Here is a 20,004-nt window from a genome sequence, read left to right on the forward strand (position 1 = left end):
GTTTAACGAGTCTTGAAAATAATAACCAAAATGGACTTGAGATAGGTTTCATTTTTATATAAGCTTGAAACAGAGAAAAATTATGCTTAAGTGTTTTCATTTTTACACAATCTTGAAACAGAGTGGAAACTATGCTTGAGATAAGTTTTAATGCCTCCCAGGCATAACTTGCAGAGGTACATTCCCCCCAAGCTTCGTTTGATCCGCCTCAGTAGACTACTAGTTACTAATAGAAAGATGGAATGAAGGTTCATTTATGAGATCAGATGAAATACTCGAATCAAAATTTACGAGATCTAATCAAAGACTCAACTCAATTAGAGGAGGATTTGTTTCATTTTTTAATGAGCTTGACACATGAAAATAACTATGCTCATGGAACCTTGTTTCATTTTATAACGAGCTTGACACAAGAAAAAGAACTATGTTCATGGAACCTTGTTTCATTTTTTAACAAGCTTCACACAAGAAGACGAATTATGCTCATAAGGACTTGTTTCATTTTTTAACGAGGTTTACATAGTAAAAGAACTATCCTCATAGTGACATGTTTCATTTTTTAACGAGGTTGACACAGTAAAAGAACGATCCTCATGAACCTTGCTTCATTTTTACGATATTGACACAAGAAAAGTAACTATCCTCTCAGGGATTTGTTTCATTTTTTAACGAGGTTAACACATTAAAAGAACTATCCTCACAAGTCTTTCTTTCATTTTTTAATGACGTTGACTCGGTAAAAGAACCATCCTTAGGGGTCATTTCATGTTTATGCGAGCTTGAAACAAAAAATAACTACGCTCGTAAGAACCTGTTTCATTTTTTAACGAGGTTTACACAGTAAAAGAACCATCCTCTCAGTGACTTGGATCATGGCTTCCATTTGGAAGAATCACACGCCAAGGGATACTTCTCGACCATGGCTTCCAAGAGATCTTCATCAGAATGAAGAATATCTCTCTAGAAAGAAGACATGTGAAGAGAATCAAAAGGGGTAATAAAATCTATTTCAAATTCCCTCTTAAGGTTCCCTATGTCAATTATCAGATCTAAGTCATAAGAATTCGAGCAAACAGTGAGAGGCTCGCTTGCATCAGTAACCCGTGGGATTGGTTGCCACATAATTAACCTGTGGTGGGGTGGATACCACTTGCATATAAGGAACGTTAAGGGATGTCGAATGGCTAGAAGTCGAATCAAAACCAACAAAATAAAGTTGGTCAATCTTCACAATGTTTCCATTGTGAAGGAAAGACATCATTCAAAAGTGTGTGGACACGACATCTTTCATGGCATAGATATAGTCTCGCCCAACAAGAAAATTGAAATCCAAGGGACTTGGACTACCATGAGATCAATATAGACAATCTTTCCTTCTAGAGTAATAGGTAACTTAGGAAGGATACCTAAAAGTTCATTGATGGTTCTATTAAAAGCCAAAAGATTCTTTGTAATAGGCACAAGCTGAGGGGAACCCACAGCTTTCCAAGCGGATGAGGATAAAATATTGACAGAGGCACCTTCATCTACATTTTTGCACCGCAAATTCTTACCATATTCTTTCACAATGATTTGGAAAGGGGTAGAAGAAGGAAGATGAGGTTCTGTCAGTCTACTCTGATCAAAGGAAATGGCCTCATTACTTGGAGGGGGATCACTGGAAACAAGTGAAATTCCCCCATGTGTAGACGAATCTAAAGTAACAAGAAGAACTTGAGCAGTATTAATTTTACTCTCTAAAGGGAGAGTGGGATCTATTAGTTCCAGTCTTCGCAGCCTATCACCAGGGATCAACATGACCTCTAACTATGTCTGGTTTGATTAGATGTTTTGCACATGATATTCAGCACAAAACATGTCACAAATGTGTCCATCAGAAGAATCTCATAAAAATATTTCCAACGGTATATCACACTCCCGTAACTAGTTTCTAGATTAGAAGATATGATCGAAATGAATGAGTGATTCTTGGTTATGCATGTTTTGAGGTCAGTTGCTGCACATAACAATAAGTTTAGTAAAAAATCATTTTATGAAATAATGGTAAGGAATTTTTCAAAAGTGAAAGAGGTTTTTGTTCATAACATACCAAATAACAAAAACCTCCTTCATTTTATGCACAGGTGCTACTATGTGGGAGATATATAGTGATATTTGGAGCCTACATTAAAACAAAGCAAATTTTTCATATTTTTTATTGTTTTAGTCATTTTAGTGCGGTGCCATTTTACAACATATGGAAAGTAATTTTGCAAAACCCAAGGATTTTTTTGTTAACCACGAGCCATATAACAAAAACCTCTTTCAGTTTATTCACAGGTGTCATGAATTGGGATATGTGACTAGATCTTTACAGCTCATTTTCACAGATTTAAATTTTTAATGATTTTCTGTTTTAGAGATGATTTTGTGGCACAGATTACGAGCAACTAGAAACAAATTTCCAAAATCCGAGAGATTTTTTTCTTTAGCATGACCTTATCTATAAAAACCTTTTTCAGTTTTGTAACAGGTGCTATGGTTTAGGAGATACAAGTTCATCTTCAACACCTATTTTCAGAAATTTGGTCCAAGTTTTATGTAACTGATTCTATTTTGAAGAAAATGGTTGAGCTCAATTCCCTTAGTACAAGGATGAGAAAATGTATATATTTTATGAATTTCATAGTGTAGGGGTTGGACTTTGGCAGAAGGTTGGACTCTTGTGAATGCTTTGAGCATTATTGTACACTCATTTCAGCAGTTTGGCAAAGGAAGAGACCAGGGTTTGCAGCACTTTATGGAATTCTTGTGGCAACTTGATTTGGTATTATGTTTCCTTCTGTAATTGCAAGTTTACATGTGTTTTATGTATGCCATTATCTCTCTCTGTTCTTCTTAACTAAATGAAGCAAGGATAAAGGTAGAATTCATTGATTTGCAGTGCTCTACCTAGGGTTTTGTTTAGTTATTTATGTTTTCAACTGTTTGAAGAGGATCCCTGAGACTTTCACGCCCTCTCCAACTCCTCACTAGTCTAAAATCTCTCCATATCACTCAATTTGAAGTACCAAATCATTTGCCTACCTCGCCCCATAGAGATCTCTGCAAAACTGAGCCCACTCCCCGGACCCAAAATTTGCCTTTCACATTTGAGCCAACAAAACATCATCAAACTCAATCAAACTTTTCTGAGCATATATCTAGCCTAAAATTAGTCTTTACATCAGTCATCTCAAGCGTTATTGACCATATTTTCCTGAGATTGACAAGGAGAGAGCCCTCTCCCGACCTGGTAGGGCTAGCTACCAGGTTAAGCGTGGTTTGATGTTACCCTAGACCTGCCTTTCTCAGCCTGAGGTAGATTTAGGTCCTAACAAGATCAACCAAAGATGGAATCAATTTGACCACTTGATCAACCAATGGCTCATAAATCTGAGTGATATGTGTTTCACTTTCAAATGGAATCATGATATTGACTGTACTTGGAATTAGATCAATCACTTTGTTAATTGATGGTAGGTTGGGATAAAGTTTATGATAACTAGATGGAAGTTGGAAGTTGTGGAATAGTAATTTTTTCCAACAATTTTTAGGCTTTGTCCATATGAGGGCAAAGATGACTATGATGAATCCCTTTGGATAACTGACATGGAAACCTAACTTTACACTTTTTCCAAGGAACCTCACAATCACTAGTTGATAGATTAACAATAAGTTTATAATAATTTTTAGACCATACTTCCAAGACCTTAGGAATACCAAGATAATTAATAAGGAAGTGGTCACCCTTACAAAGCTTGCAAGTGTATATGGGCTTGCGATACATGTTGGAAGTTTCCTCAACACTAAAAATACCTACATCCATGGTTGGTTGGTTTAATTCTTTCTTATCTTACTTCTTCTTCTTCCCTTTCTTCTTCTTCTTAGTCACCTAGTTACTAGAATCAAGGCTTTTACCAAGCGAAGAAGAAGAAAAGGAGGAGGACATGTTGGGTGAAGAAGGTAAAGGGTCAACATGAGGTTGGTGATGTTGAGATGGTGAACTCGGTTGAGGTGGAATAGTTTAGGTATTTGGGATCAAAGAAGTTGAAAACAACCACATCGGTAAACCTATCGTGAATTCGGGAAGTGACAACGTAGCCATATAAGGAGGACCGACATTTGCAAAGTCAGGAAAAGGACTAGGATTCTCGTTAAAAGGGGGTTATTTATCGGTAAATTCTGGCATTGTTGCCATTATATTAAACTTAGATAAATTTATTACCAATTTTAACAATTCAAAATCACAATCCACACCTAAGGTTTGTAAAAATTTAAAAACAAGCAAATAACATGTGCTAGTAAATCTGAGTCAAACCATGCAAACAAACTTTTCACAGTGAAATCACTAGTTGGTGATGAAATCCAACATCACAGAGATCAATGTGAAAAGTGACTAAAGATAGAGCGAGTGGAACCAGGTACGTTGACAACCTGCTTAATGTACATGATCTAGTGCAAGTAATCTTCATTTATGCCATCTCAAATGAAGGATACCCTCCAAAAAGTTCCAAGTGATTCTAGCCAACGCCTGTTCCAGGTACGTCAGAGACTTCCCCTTCATTGTCATGTTAGGTAATATCCCTAATATTATGGTCTCTCAGGTTACAACTAAAAATGATTTAACTTGGGGGGGTAGTCACAGATCAGACATACACGCAAGGGTAGAGTAACAAAACTCCGTCCCCTTGAAAGTTACTCAACATGGTTAATCTGAGGTTTACTTCCATGTGACTCCCAAGTACCTTTCAGCACCATTTTTAATACATGTAAATCACTCTACCGTAACCAATGAAGTAGGGTCGATTAGTCCACTAGGTCTAACATGATCTCGTGCTTAACTCCTTTTGTAAGGGGAGCTTCCTAGAGCCAAATTGTCGTAAATGGATTTAATCCTTATCGCAAGATTCTAATGTTTGTTTGAAAAACTGGAAAGTTATCTCACTTCCCTATTCCAAATCCCTACAACCTAATCTACTGTAGGTGGAAAAGAGCCCTAAAATAATAAAAATTTATAAATTGATTTTATTAGTGTTGTTTTTTAAAGTTGTTACTTAAAAGATAAATGGACATGGAACAGATGGTGTTATGACTTGAATCAAAACTTTAATGCAATCAAATATGATATTGTAATATTTTCATTTGGATGAATTTTAACTAAAATAAGGGAAGAGGTTTCATTAAATTTTCAAAAATACAAGAATCAATGAGTCATTTTCAAGATACAAATCAAATAGAATGTAGAATACACGATTCTTGGGTCTTCTTCAATAAATACAACCTGAACTCCTCAAAATCTAATCTATAAGAAGTAAAATTTTATCTTAACAACTTCTTACATACACAAAAACAAACAATTAATTTTTCCTTCAACAAACACAAGCCATAATTTCAATTTGGCGTAATGAGTTACAAATCATTGTAAGCAGAAGATTGTGTTGTCTTATAGGGAGAAATAATCAGTATCCACTTTGACAAATCAACAAAGTCCTAATCACAAGTGCAACCTTGAAAAAGCCTAAATTTTCCTAATACCAATGACACTTTTCAATTGAGAAAACAAAGTACTTAATCTGGTCTTTTGACATAAAAAGGATAGACTCAAACTATCTCAGCACTGACTAATCCTTCTCTTGATTAACCAGCAAATCACCAGATCAAACCTTGAACCCTAAATTGCAAAAACAAAAAATTATTCAAAAAGGCAACCCAAAACATCAAATCAAAATAAGGAGGACATTTCCAGAAGGTAAATAGGTCTAATTAAACATAGAAATCAAAAGTTCATGGACTCAGCAATGAGAAAGCTTAAATTTAAAAAAAAAAATCGTATGTGTGCAAGAAATCAGTATAGTTTAGTGTGTATACTCACTATTACTAAAATATAAGTGCACAAAAGTATGCTCTGTGAGCAAATATAAAGTGCATACAATGGGAAAATTTAAGAAAAAATAAAAAAACAAGTAAAACAAATCATAAAATCCTGACTTTCAATATTTTCCAAACACTCAGAGAGGGCTATGACAAAAGAATCAAAAGACAAAACAAAGAGAATGATGGAGAATGAGATGTTCCCTAGTATGGTCACCAATTTGTTAGGCAGACTAATCCCTCTTGCAAACAAGATGGATCTCCCTAGATCTCAAACGAAATCTAGTAACAAACAAGAAAATAAGTGCTACCTTTCATTAGCTTATTATTAATTGAAACAAGTAATATGCAAGAGATTACTTACCAGTTTAATGAAGTGCATGCTGAAGTCATTTTAATGCCTTCCACAGTTAGCGTCTCTTTGATGCTTTAGAGATTGTTCCAATCCTTTCCACAGCTTCTCCATGATGTTTTGAAGGAGATATGCATAGACAAAAACACACAAAGGATCAAAGCATATAGTGTATAGAATGAAAGATAAATGAAACACTTAACTCAACATATATCATAAATTGAATCAATAACCTATGTGAGTGATCAAGGAATCTCACGAATGATATCAGAATAGAAATTAGGAAAGAATAGTTGTTTTTTATTAAATAAAAGGTAAAACAAACTTACAACCTCAATGCCTTGATGTTACAAGCCTCTTCCCACAATCTCCAACCTTCTCCTTGGATGAAAAGCCTTCTAGCCTTATTTCTACAGCATAAGCCTACCTTCAATAGTCATCCCCAATCCTCTGGCATGTTTTTGATTTATAGGCCAAGGGGAGGAGGTTTGGGATCCTCTTCCTAATGGATGATATCCACAAATTGTGGAAGAGGGGATCCCTGAAGAGAGGGAAGTAGCTCCATGATGGGAGGGATCAGGCTTGAGTAAGCACCCATTCGAAGTTGTTAGTTGGGAAACATTCGACTAACAAACCTTCTAGACTTTAATTTATATTTCTACTTGCCTTGAGTCATGTGCACAGGTCAGAGTGTAAGACAGAGCACACTTTTGTGCAGACTCTAATAGTCTCTTCTGCATATGCTCAAAAACTGACTTGGGAACTGAGCAGGAAGTCAAAACTAATTTTTTGGGCCTTGAGATCCAGGAATTTCATTCTCTTTGGGATTGTTTAGGTTCTATCCTTGTAGGGGGATGCTTTGGAACACTTTGATGGATAGAAAAATATCCAGACTAATGGTCATTTGCCTAATGCGACAAAATGACATGTAACACTCCCCTTGAGGGTTTCCACCAGAGATATTTGTGTCTTATTGTGCACGTTTGTGTTGATTTTTTCATGGTTTTTATGTGTTGAGTTTATGTTGCTATTTTATTTATATATGCTTCCATTGTTCATGTGTGTGGCTATTTGGTAATCCAACAAAAATATTTTAAAAAGTAATATTAAGGTTATCATTGTTGATTCACCCCCCCACGGCCAACAGTGCTCTACATTTCTAACAACCATTACTTCCTAAGGGCGCAGGACTGATCCAGATGGATATTGGTGGCAACACACCTATTCCACTAGGACCCCCAGTATAGTTTTCTATCAGTTTCCTATTTTTCATCATAGTTTCATGTTTCAACAATTTTCTATTTTTGGCAGTTTTCATATCCTGAACTTCTGAAGCTGTTTTTTGGCCAAAAACAACATTTTTTGGGGGAAATGGGAAAAAATTAATCAAATATCATGTTTTTGGTTTAAATTTTTTGTCCTTAGAATGGGCTATCATGCTCACCAAATAGGGATCGCATGCCAAAGTTACAACTACATGAAGTTGACATTCCAACTAACCCCCTCCCATAGCTTTTGGTGCTTCATCTCCTAGAGTTAAGTTTTTGGATGTTTATGGTTTCTCATTGTTTCTTCATGATGAAAAGGCCTAAAAGCCTCATTATAGCATAGTTCAGAAGGAATGTAGCTTGAACATCTCTTCTCAGAGATAATATACCTTCACTCGAGCTAATTTGTTTTCATTTTACATATAAAAAACTTTCAACATTTGTTATTTATTAATTGAAGTTTATTTTCACTGTATCTCTATGTTTTTGTGTTAAATATGTATTTTCATTTTGTTCCTTCATAAATCTATATCACATGTACCATTGCATGGAGGTCTCTATCAAAGAAATATTTAGCACTACAACCCTCTCCATGGGCATGATTTATTCATTTACTTAGGCCACAAAGTATAATGTGGATATAATGTTGTTGAAATTTGGTTGTTCCTTCAACTCTATGCCAATCCATTTTCATATTCATAGTATCCCACACCATCATGTGTATTGTTCATAGTCTCCACTCTACCATCGATTACTTGTGGCTTCAAAATCCACTAAGAAATGAATACATTGCACAAAATTAAATCATCATTTGTTTTAAGGTTTATGCAATTATCTCAATACTTGATTTTTGAGGTTAGACAAATGATATAGGGTTCTTTCATACAAATATTCCTCTACAAGTTCCATAAAATGCTTACCTAATGTTAATTCTAATGGTTTAATGATCTATGACATTTCTCAAACAACATTCCCCTTTGCTTCAAGTTTAGGATAACATCATATCTAAAATCCCAATCAATCACTAGTAACTTCGAGTAGGGATCCTTATAGTCCATTATCTCAATGACTTCAAAGTTGACGTAGGTTTTCTTGCCATCAAGCCTAAACTCTATCTTTTCCAACCTACTGATTAAAAATATCCTTAACTATTTATCCAACCACATTTGTATCTCTAAGTACACAGAATTGAGTCATTCCATGAGTTCCCAAGAATTTTTAGGTAATATATTCACTTAAGATCCCTAATTTAGCATGATTTCCTACACCTCGTTTCCTCTAATCAAGGCATTGAGTTAGAATTGTTTATTTCATCTTATCCTTTGTACCTGGTGATGAGGATCATCAATAGGTACATTATAAGGGTCATGATGCCATCCTCTAGCTCTAGAACTACCCCTTTCTCACATTTATTTACATTTTTTGTTATATTATGCTTAGTGAGAAGGATAAAAGATGTTTGTTAAGTCATGTGGCCTAATATGGCTTAATTGTAGGAAATGGAGCAATTTTTTAGATGATTTATATGCAGGGGCTTGGAGTAGATAACAAGGAGAGAATTTGGGGGGTTTTCCACCTCTTCAACTCCCTCAATTAGCCCAAGATCACAACACTCTCTTTCTCATCAGCTCGAGGTCATTGGCAGCCAAGCAAGTGAAAGTAATGAGGTCATTGGAAACCACGCAAGTGAAAGCAATGAGGAACAAGATCCACCGTTCTTGATTTGTGGGAGGAAAATATTCCTATTTTCTAGGGAGTTTCTAGTAGCTATCCTCTTGTATAAATAATCATGTAAAAGAGATCATTAGGTTTCGAGTTTTATTTTCATCTAGGTCATTATTGAGCTCAAGAAATTGGCACTATTATGTGATGTATTAGACATTGATTAAATGATAATGAGAAGTTTCTTATTGATTCATCACTGAGTTAGTTCCAAAGGGCTGAGGCTATTGGATTTGGGCCCAACCCCAATGGCTTAGGTCCATCTTGTGTATTTGTAACTCTTTTAGTTTCGGAGTACTTCTTAGTTTCTTGCATTTCACTAGGGAATAATCTATCAAAATCTGTGATTACAGCCTCTACCTCATCTCTCTCATGGGAGCATGAATGGAAGGATTTACAACCACTGTCAAAAAGTATTATGTTTATGATTTCTTGGAAGGATATTTGTGTTAGTAATCTTATTTTTCATGTTCTTGTTGTAGCTTAGGATTTGGTGTATTGATTAGATCATAGTTTTTGCATAGATTAGATAGCATTTAAATTCAACTCATCTTTTCCAATACTAGTTGTTTCATTTTTCCAATGAAAAATGAGTATATTCATGTGATGATTACAGGGTTGTTTGGATCTGCGGGCAAGGGAAATTTCACCACCTCCATCTTAGACTTCCCCACCTTCTCTTGTGAACCCCAAATTTTGTCCTAAAAATTTTGTTCATGAGATCATTTTCCTAGGGTCAACAAGAGCATCCCTCCTAGTGCAAAACAGGAATTCAAAAGGTTCTGAGATTGGCTAGGGGATTTGGCCACCCTTCACTCATTTAACTCAACCTCCATCCACCTTTCCATACCTATAAATATTAATTTCCGCCACTTGAACCTTCTCGGCAGCCCTCTTGTAGCATTACAGGCCTTCTTGTAGCATTACAGGCCTTCCTGTAGCAATGCAGGGCACCTGTAGCACACATGTAGCAACTTGTTTCCTCACCATTTTTTATCCTTGCTACAATTTGGACTTATTTTAGAAGGATGTTGACCCCCAGTTGTGACTTCACGATCAAGGGAAGCTACTAGGCCACTCCAAACCCTCCTTTTCCTTCATTGAAAAAACAAAATTGTGTTAGTTTCCTTATCACAGATTTGGCACAAATAGAACATCAATTTACATGCAAGTGTGAGCTAGTTAGATGGTACATAGAATTTTAATTATGGTTTGGTAGGTTAGCTTCTTTTCTGCAAGTAGATCTGATAACTAGAGGGATGATTGCAAGATAATGTAGTTTCCTTTCTGCAAGTAGTTTAGCTCTTTTATTTTCATGAATTAGTTCTATGGCATTTGCAACTTGAGTTTAATAGAATTTTCCTTTTCAAAGTTAGAGGTAGCTTCTAAATTTCACCTTCATTAGCTAGCTTTCATTCTAATTCAGTAGGAGGAATGGCCTTGGAACACTATTGATCATGTGTCCTAGTTGAGGGTGCCATATGTAGAATCCCATCTATTGTGCATATAGTGTTCACCTCGAAGTTTGTACAAACCTCAGGTTGATACATAGATTTGAGGAGCCCTTGGGAGTTGCATCACTCTTGGTGCAATACCAGGGCTCACCACTTTTTGGTGTTGTTGTCGGGGAGGTGTCTAGGTAGATGTTATTTATGCTTGAGCATTTTTTTCTATTTTGCATATAATTTTGAAGAAGTAACATAAAAGAAAAAGAGAAAAAAATTATTTCATGCCTCATAGGAGTAGAGATACTCAAGGAAAATTCTTACCAAAAACCCCCACACCCTCAAGTAGTAAACCTTCACTCTTCTTCGGTGACTGTCAGCTTCCCTCTCTGACTACAGGGGAGTTAGAAGACCCTCTAGGTGAGCAACCTAAAATCTTTGAAGAACCTATTGGGGAATAAGAAGAACCCACTTCACCTGCACAACCTATGGCTAGAAACAGGAACAATGAGTTTTTCCCTATCAACGAGACTAATGGAGAGGCTAGAATAAAGAGTATAAGCCCTACTTCCCTTCCACACTTCCATGTCTTAACCTCTGAGGATATGGATACCTTCATGTTTGAATTTTTTGTTGTATGTAGGACCTATGACTATGCCTCTAATGACCAGAATCTGAATTTATTCCCCTCTACCCTTAAGGATGCAGCCTTACACTAATTTATGGGTATGCCTAGGGGTAGCATCACTACCTGGCCTCAAATGCCACAAGCCTTTAATGACAAGTACAGGGACTACTGTAGGTCCAAAGAAACCAAAGAAGAAATATTTGGAATGACTCTTGGACTTGATGAATCCCTAGAAGACTATGAGGAGATATTTTTATTTTTTTTGAGTTAGTTACCAGAGAATCCATAGTATGAACATTTTTATGCCAACTTTTCAAATCCCAACTGGGATCCATAGGAGGGTCAAGTGCACCCTTGATCCTAAATCACTCAAACTAGTTCTTCTCCGAGGAATTAGGGAGGATATGTTAGAGACCCTCAACATGTTGTCTGGGGGATATATCTATAAGTTATCCTATGATGACATTAAAACTGTGTTCAATAATCACTCTAGGGATGTTATAAATAAGGTTACAGCTAGTCAAGGCTTGGTCAGTGCCTCTCCTTCCACAACTTCCATCAAGAATGAGATTGGGAACATGTTGGAGGGCTTTAAAAGTGAAATGTTGCATACATTTTCTTTGCAAATGGATACCATGCAAATCAATAGGAAATAATATTCTTGGCTATTTTTTTCCCTAAATGCACTAAAAGTCACCCCAGGAATGAGTGCCCATTAAATGTCATAGAGGTATGCTCAGTCTGTGAGGAAAACCATGCCACAGATAAATTCCCTTCTTTGCCTGGTTTAAAAGCGGTATACCAAGGGGAAAAATGTGGGGTTGAGTAACTCTACTTTATAAATCAAAGGATGCCTCAAGGACCTCATCCATACCAATAGGGCATGCAAGGTGTATCTTACTCTTATTACCATCCAAACCAGAATGCACCCTTTCCACCCTGGTACTCTTCCACTCATCCATCATGGTCAACACCTCCTTCTTGGCCCTATTCTCCTCCATATCATCCTCAAATTGTCAATCAACAGTTTCTTCCATGTGCTCCCCAACCTCCTCAATGGAACAACCCATCACAAGGGTAGAGGTCTCAACTTAACTAGCCTCCTACTTTACTAACTCCACCCAACCTCAACCACAACTCACTCATCTTGCTCCACCCAAGCAACCTCAGATGCCTGCTCAGCCCAATCTGAACCCGAATAACAAGCAAGCACATTAGGTCTACAGTGGAAAGACATCTTACCCTACCTATGTTGTCGAGATCCAAGAGATCAACCTTAGGTCCGGAAGAGTGCTTCTAGATTAACATCCACCATCTCCACCTGAAGAGATTGAAGAGTAAAAGGAAGAGAGTACCCCTCAAGTAAATCCACCTCCTTTTCCTCAGAGATTGATCCACCCTAGCCAGCACACCCCAGAAGAGATTGAACTTCTGGGAGAATTGAATAATCTACGTGTTAAAATACCTCGTATCCAGGCTATTAAGGATGTTCCTATCTATAATAAGTTGTTGTAGCGGCTACAACCACCATCCAAAAAATTTCCTATGCTTCATTTAGGAGCCTCCCTTCTAAATCACAACAGCTCATCTTGCACTAATCCAGGTACTTGTGCTTTGATTAAGCCTCATTTTTTCAATTTTTTCTTGTGTTTGCTTAGTTAGCTCTTTCTCTAACCCACAAGCCAATATATTGACTTGGTCTTTCGACAGTTTTGGGCTTGCCTTAGAGAAATGCACAATCCTTGAGGGAAATTGGCCTTTCTCTTGGGAATTGCACAGTCTTGACTGACAATGGGCCTTCAGCTTAAGAATTTCATAGATCTGGATGGCATCTAGCCTTGAGATAGGAAATTACATAGAACATGAGAGGTAGCACATAGCCACTGAGCTGAGAAATTACGTTGAACCAACTGTAATAAAAAAATTGCACAATGCATGAGCCAAAGAGTTTCCTGGTGCTTCCCATAACTATGTAATCTCTTTGCAAAATGCATGGAAAATTTCCCAAAAAAGCAAAAAGAAAAAAGAATCCCTAAAAAAGGATATATTTTTAGCAGCCTAAAGGAGGCACTTGAGTTATTTTGGAAACTTTCGCCAAGGGTCGATTTTTCCTTTATTTGTGGCAAGCACGTCATAAACCCTAATTCGAACAAAAATATTTAATCGATGCTACTAGAGCTCATTTTCACATTCGGTCTTGGAACCTTCGAAGCGATCATCATCGCTTTTCCGGGTGAGTTTTTCTTTTCTAGTCTTTTACTGCTTTTTATGTTGCTTTTTGTTGTTTAGCTTGTGATAGTGTTGTTTCACTTGTTTCTTTGAACAACTACTCAAATTTTAACTTGTTTTAGCTTGTAGAAGTGTTGTTTCAAGTTTTTGATTTCCTGTCCCATGTGTCGCATGCGTTACCCTGTTTTTGCACTAACAGTCGTTGTTGCGGAAACCATCTCCACATGCTTTATTTTCCTTCAGTTTGATTGATTCCTACACTTGTTTCATTTTCATGCATCATCACTTAGTCATATATTCACTCAAAATCACACCATCCTTCAGATCTGCTCGATTTCACACTCCCCTTGGGCAGATCTAGGCTCCCCTTGCCCAGACCTCATTTTTCACTGCATGCACGGTGCAATTTGGGAGCTCAAGGCCTCTTCCTTGGCTTCTAAAATTGCGCAGAAGTTGTCTTGGCATGGCTCCAACTTCTCACTGTGCAGTTATAGAATCTATCCTCCCATCTTGGCCGCTGATACTTCGCAATGCGAAGTATCTCCCGAACTTGGCCCATTCTGAACTACGCATTGCGAAGTTCCAGTCAGCAAGCCTCCCCACTTACGGTGGGGACTGTGACATGTGCAGTTCTAGTAGGTATCCAGTGACCTGTGTGAACCAAAATTGTGCATTCTATCCCATCATGAGCTCAGTTTGTTGCTTGGTATTGTCTTGAAGATGCTTCAGTTTTTAAGCTGACATTTTATTTCCATGAGTGTCCTCTTTGTCCCACAGGTACAACAATTGTTGAGCATCTCTCCAGCAGTTACAGTTATCATGACATCCAAGAGAGTTGTGTCAAAGGAAACCGTTGAGAGAATTATGGGGAAGAAGTTGAGCAGATATCAGTTAATCTATTGGTTTATGCAGACACTCAGTTTTTCATTGAGAAGGATACAACATTAACATGACAGCAAATCAGGGATACTTTTTGCAGAGGACTTCAAGAAATAATTAGAGGACTGACAGGTTTACCTTAGCATCCACCGGTAAGTCTTATAAAAGGTTGCATGTAGGTACCCCGTCTCCACATGTGCAAACATTATCAACTAGATTGTCTCACACACAGATGAACAAACAATGACTTTGAGCAGTGTCAGCAGGAAATAGCTTGCCACCTTCAGGGCAGAGAACTTTTAGCAGATGTATCATTTAACTCAGTCGTTGAAGTGCATGGATTCATTTTTCTATGCCACCCATAACTTTTTGAACACTAGAGACATCGTCAAGCTCCGGGTGAAAGAGTTGTCAAAGTTCATATATACACCCAATCATGTTTACAAGACAAAGTCTCTCAGGAAGGCTTATCAATTCTTGATCATCTTTGCCTGCAAAATATACAACCAAGAGAACACAAAAACCTTTTATGAAGGTTGGGTAGTCATGTTGGACCAGTTGGTCAATGATGGGAAGTCATTCAACTGGTCAGACCTGTTGGCTCATCGGTTGAAGATCCATGTGAGTAACGCTCGGAATCCACCCAAGAATGAGAAAGCAAGATTCTACATGTCTGTGTACTTACTTGATGCAATTTGTGCCCAGCAACAGTTCCCTAGCATGAGCTGGACATGGACACCTAAGGAGACTATCATCAATGTTTATTTCAAGTTGCTTTATGACTGCAACTATCAAAGAGTGATGGCAAAGCTAACTGACCATTTCATCATCTCATTGTATAAGATTATATTTGAGCAAGATCCCCCTTGCATATCCCAAGAAGTAATGGAGGCGACACTGAACATCGCATATTGGTATGCCTCACCAGGTGGCACCTTCATCAGAGTGTATGGCGGAGAGAAGCCTCTACATGTTCTACCAAGGTATGCCATTGACAAGTTAGTCATGCAAGAAGTCTGATATCACTTCTCCACGGGGTCTTCAACAGGACTGCATAGGAAGAAGAAAGCGACATGACCCGCTCTTCCTTTGCGGATCAGATTGTACAAGATTAAGAGCTTAAAGGATGCAAATGTCGAAGCTAAGGAGATAGTAGGATTTGATTTCAGCACCAAAGACTTTAATCCGTATGATCCCCATGGTATTTGCAAGGACCATTTTGCGAGGGTGTACTTTCCACAGATCCATGGGACATTTCATTGGGCAGAGGAGGACCCATGGAGATACTATTATAATTCCTCCAAACTCAATGAACCGGTCAGTATAGCAACAGCTTGGAAAGTTTCTCTGCAGATAGCAGTAGCACACGAAGCAACAATAACAACAACAATAGGTAGAAATCTAGGGTAGGACAAGGGAAAGAGGAAGATTCCTGAGAATCTAGAGGCTGAGAAAAGGTGCAAGATTAAGACATATCATTTCTTAGAGAAGCAGCTTTGGCAGCGGAGGCAAAGAGGGAGCAACGGAGAAAGAGAGCAGAGTGAAGGAAGAAATAAAAACAGAGGTTGTAGGAATCATAACTAAATTTGCAGGAGACAGAGAAGAAGTTGAAGGAAGAACAAGAGTTGAGGAGGACAGAAAGAAAAGAGAAGCGGAAATAAGAAGAAGAAGAAAGGAAAGGCACGATGGCAGAGAAAATAGTGCCCATACAAGTTAATGAGTTGGGACATCTGGCAACTGAAGAAGATGGTTAACAGATGCAGGATCAGAAGTTGGTTCATCAGGTTGAGCAACTGATTGAAGTGACAGACATGGAGTTAGAGCAAGAGCCACAGAATCAAGATACTGACGTTGTGCTGAGAGCACCAGAGGTCATCTCTCAGTATTCGCCACATCCAGTGTCAGAACTAGTCCTAAGAGAGCAAGGAGAAGTTTTTCTCCTTGATGATGATCCGTTCATGGACGTGTACAATCTATCATTTGATGATTTGCAGAAAAGGATTGTAAAGGTGCATAGGAAGCACTTCCCGAATGATCACGCATCACCTGCATTCATCAAGGAAATGGTGATAGTGCTAGACATCATGAAGCATCTAGCTGCCCTTGTTGATGTCAACTTGGCCTATGCAAGAGAAACCAACTCAAATGTTAAGTTCATGTTGGCAGAGAATGAACAACTAGAAAAGAACTTGAAGACTACCAAGAAAGAGGCAGAACAAATTCAAGAGCAGAGTGCAGTTTCTGCAATGGGAAAGATGAGGAAAGCGATACTTGATGAAGTATTAACACTTGAGAGTACCATGTGGAAGCTCTATGAAAGATTTTTCACTGTGCATAAAGCAGTTTTCTGTGTGCATGGCTTACAGCAGCGGAGCAAAGAGTTTGTTCAAACTCTCAAGAAAATACATGATGCCATCGCCCATGTACAGGAGTGGACAATGTGGTACAAAGGGGCCCCGCTTCACTTAGAAAAGAAGATGAAGCCACAAGTAGAGCTGGAGAAAGAAAAGGTCTAGATGTTGATCCAGAACTACGAGGGGCTCACCCATTCATCAGCACCATATAAGTCTCATATGCACATTTGTACAATAGTTTGGATGTTATGGTGAGAACACACAGGATCCCATCAATTGATTCCCTCACCGAGCCTAGACCAAAGAACCAAGTCCAGCTAGAGATTGATGAGTACATGAAGAAGCTAAGGCGAGAGGCCACTAGGGAAGACTTGGAGATGAGCGCACATAACATGCAGAAGTACATTGGTGGTCCTATCATGGTCAAAACCATTCTACACATGCTTCAGAATGAGTTGGACATAGGTTCCAAGACCATATACCCAGATGCCATGGAAGCAAGAGTCTGTTATCAAAAAGACACAATCAAGCAGTTTGGGGACATCATCACACAATACCAAGATTGTCATCAATATGTGACTGAGAAGTGCTAAGTGGGGGTTTCCAAGTTGGTCTTTCCCCAAACTTCGGAGTCATAGTGTTTTGTCTTGTTAGGCTGTCTCTACCCTATTTTGTCTTACATGGGTACATGTGGAAATTGTAATATTATTTGTTAATATGTTGTAAGTGAAATTCCAAGTTTCATTAGTGGAATGTGAAAGGTCATCATGTTATGTAATGAGTTACTTGTAAGGAAGTTGAAGAGTCAGTAAAAGAGTCACAAAGGGGAATGTCAAGGGTCACCCCACTCTTTGTTATAAATATCACCTCATAACTCATAGAAGGGGCTTTTGGCAGCCAAGCTTTTGGCTAGGCTTAGGCTTAGAAAAGGCTTGGGAGTATTGTGATGAGTCTTGGCTTCTCCACAACGTGGAGTCAGTATACTTATTTGGAAGAGAATGTATTCTTGATTGTAATGTTCCATTATTGGGGCTAGTGGTTGTCAATGGTGTATGTATGGATGGAACTTTCACTAATAATAATAATATCAGAGCCAACATGATTTCATGCATATGTTTTTATTGTAGTTGGACTATTCCGGTTGTTTTAACAATGTATGTTGTTTAACATACACATTTTCTTCTGAACTACTTTGTATGCAATTGTATGAATCTTGTTGAATGTGTGTTGTTGGATTAACCCGTCACTTTAATTTGTGGACTATTCCCCATTTTATCTTGTGATGTCATTTTGCTCGTGTGTTCCTTTCCAGTTGCGTACTATTACAGGATTCTAAGAGTCATGCTTCCTTTTCCCCTTCATGGATTAAAACCTTCCTTCATCACACTTGACTCTCCACAGGTCCACACACTTTCTCTCACCCAAGGTTGTCACACTTACCTCTACGTGCTACCGCGGTCAAGGAATTACACTACTACCCACTGTTGGGACTCCTACTCCAAACGGTTTCAGGTCTATTTGGGACTTCATATCGGGGAGATCCCCTAAATGTTTGTGGGTCCAACAACATCAACATTTCTAGTGCTAGAAGGAGGTCCAGATGACAAGCTGAGCCCTTGAAGTATGTTTTGAATTTCTTCACATATTTCATGACTTATGTTGAAATAATAACCTCGACATGTTTCTCTCAAGTTGTTGGTTTTGAAGCACCGGCGAGCATTATAAATGACTTGTCCAAATATAAGTTCAATGGTGATAACGGAACACCCTTGCTCAGGCACATAATTGCCTTTGCTAGCTTTTGTGATAATCGTGATGTCCCCTCAAATGACATTGCTTGTGGGTTGTTCGCTTTCACGTTCGAAGGGCACGTAAAGCAATGGTGTCACACATTGCCCACAGCCTCTATACATTCTTTGATCACATGTTCAGAGAATTATGTCATGCTTTCATTCTTTATGACCGTCAAGCACTTAATAAAAAAAATGCGCAAATCACTAGACGAATCTCTTCAAGATTTTCACAATCATTTTTTTCACTATTGTTACGAATTTCCTTAAGATAAAGTTGACTAGGAATTTTTGGATCAAACATTTCAGTATCTTGTTCACATTTTTGAGAATCCACATGAGTTAGAATATTTTGAACCTACCCAACATACCTCGGCGTTAGAACTTCTAAATCTGAGAGGGACAAGGTTGCGGTCCCAAGTGACCCTCCGTCTCCATCTCATCAAACAGCTCTAGCTCCGCAGGTCGAGGTGGGAGAAGTTGAGAATCCACCTGTTGATCTGTCACCATATCCTCCTTCCCCACCTGCTCAGGATTTATGCATGGATTTGAAATGTAACCCTAATGCTTTTCATGTGGTCTTATCTCCTCAGCCTCCATCCTTTGGTTCCTTTGATCCTCTGGATTTTGGTGTGTTGTGTTCATCCGTCTCAGATCTCACATGTGATGTTTACAAGGATCAAGTTCTGGACGAAGTTGGTGTTGAACAGCTGACCTGCATTATTATTTTTGATGAGTATGTGCCAGAGTCTGAACAAGAATCTGCAATGAAGGATGACCTCCTTCTTTCCACACCCCATCTGCTTTATCCTGACATCTTTCACAATTCTTCTATTTATGTTCCATCTTGTGAAAATTCATTTCTAGATGTTTCTATTTCTGATCATTCACAGAACACATGGGACGTCATTTTTCCATTTGATTGTGGAGAGGAAACATATATCTTCCCTGATCCACCCAAACTCTCATCTTACATTTCTAGAAACATAGAGGGTGAAATTTCTCATTTTCCATCATCCCCTCCTTATGATTCGTCACATCATATGGATGTCATTGTCCATCATCTTGAGTTTTATGATCATGTTTGTCATGATATTTTCATTCATTCATCCAATCACAATTCTAATTTGTCTGCGGTTGATTTTCTAAGTAACCAGTCTTTGATGATCCATCTTCTGATGATCTGGACTCTCCTAAAGTTGTCAAGGCACTTCAGGACGAGCTGATGGTTATGTCAAGTTCTTGTAGCCTTGAGGTTAGTTCCACTTCTAATCAGAAATCTGATGAACTTTTTCGGGCTCCTCATCACTCTGTTGTTTACACTGAAAATCAATCTATTTCACAGTTTTCACATCCTCCACTGGAATCACACGATCCTATTGCTCATGCATTGGAGGAGTCATACATAGTAAGCATCGTTGAAAAATGGAATTTTTATTCTTTAT

Source organism: Pinus tabuliformis, chromosome 2_1 (assembly GCF_031772625.1).
Source record: "Pinus tabuliformis cultivar Carrire ecotype Pingquan chromosome 2_1, CPIR1, whole genome shotgun sequence".
Taxonomy (NCBI): Eukaryota; Viridiplantae; Streptophyta; class Pinopsida; order Pinales; family Pinaceae; genus Pinus; species Pinus tabuliformis.